Genomic DNA, 1,668 nt, shown 5'->3' on the forward strand with positions numbered 1-1,668 from the left:
GACTCCCCAAAGCCTGTCCACCAGCCACAAGGCACAAGCCAGGAATGTGATGGAATACTCCCCATTTGCCTGGATGACTGCAGCTCCCACAACACTGAAGAAGCTTGACACCGTCCAAGCCAAAGCAGCTCACTTGATTGGCACCACATCCACATTCACTCCCTCCACCACCAATGCACAGTAGCAGCAGTGTGTACCATCTACAAGATGCACTAAAGGAATTCACCAAAGCTCCTTCGACAACACCTTCGAAACCCATGACCACTAGCAACTAAAAGGACAAGGGCAGCAGATAGATGGGAACACCACCACCGGGAAGTTCCCCTCCAAGTCACTCACCATCCTGACTTGGAATTATATCGCTGTTCCTTCACTGTTGCTGGGTCAAAATCCTGGAACTCCCTAACAGCACTGTGGGTGTACCTACACCACATGGACTGCAGCAGTTCAAAAAAGGCAGCTCACCACCACCTTCTCAAGGGCAACTAGGGATGGGCAATAAATGCTGGCCCAGCCAGCGAAGCCCACATCCCGTGAATGAATGAAAAGAAATCTAACACAGTCTAGAGATTAAACCTGGATTTTTCTGGTCTTTATAGCTCAACCTACATGATATTTACACTGAGCCATCAGGGAATATCCAATTATCTCTTTTAATTCTGCTCCATATTCAGCAATTGAATCTGTATTAACTCTGCAGTGAGTCGGAAGAAATCCTAAACCCTCCACTCATTGGGTAAGACACTCAGTGAAGTTGCCTGCACCATGGGGGAGATGTCCTGAAGCAACCAGTTCAATTCATTTGGAATCCTGTTGAAAAAGGGGTTAGCCAACTAAAGCTACTGTGTACATGGGTCCAGTAAATTACCCAGCTTAGAAAAGTCAGGGGAAGATCATTGTTACAGCTGGAACTGTGGTACCCATGGGAAACCGATGACCATAACATAAAATAAGACAGCCTGAAAGTTACCTCTTAAGGGGATTGAGGAAAGGAAATGCAGTCTGACGCCCTCGCCCACAAAACACAAAACTGCATCACTTTATCTATTATATATTTTTAGAATTGATCCAAACTTTTAAAGATTATTTAAAAATTATTTACAGAAACAGAAGTGCCCATTCCAAAAGGAGGAAAAGCTCAAGACAGGTAGTAAGTGGAGAACTGCGTATTCATCTTAAGTTAATAATTGTCAGTTTTCAAATAAATTTGATATACCATTTTACACGAGTCATTGTATCTTGGGGCCTTCGGGAAAGGGGGGGATGTGTGGTGAATGAGGAACAGAGAAATTACCTAAAGGTCTTTAGGGGGCTTTTATATCTCTTTCCTTCTTGCAGCATTTACACCAGGTTCAGGCAATGACAATCAACATTTCAATTGCCAGAGACACAAGCATACAACCCACAAGGAATCTGAAAATTCCTATGTCTTGCTTAGACTGGTGAGGAGACACAGAACAGAGACAGGCATACTGAGATTGTTATTTGGCTGAGACTAGTTGAGGTAAGCCAAGATTGCAGATTCTGAGAGAGGCTTTTCAGAGACCTTAGCTCCTGAGTACAGGAATTTTATGGTGGGACCCAACACAGAGCCCTCCCAACTTTTCTTCTGCTTGATTGATGAGTGCAAATGGATAAGGAATGAAATTAAAGACTTGGGACCTCATA

This window comes from Cetorhinus maximus, chromosome 15 (assembly GCF_964194155.1).
Source record: "Cetorhinus maximus chromosome 15, sCetMax3.hap1.1, whole genome shotgun sequence".
Lineage (NCBI taxonomy): Eukaryota > Metazoa > Chordata > Chondrichthyes > Lamniformes > Cetorhinidae > Cetorhinus > Cetorhinus maximus.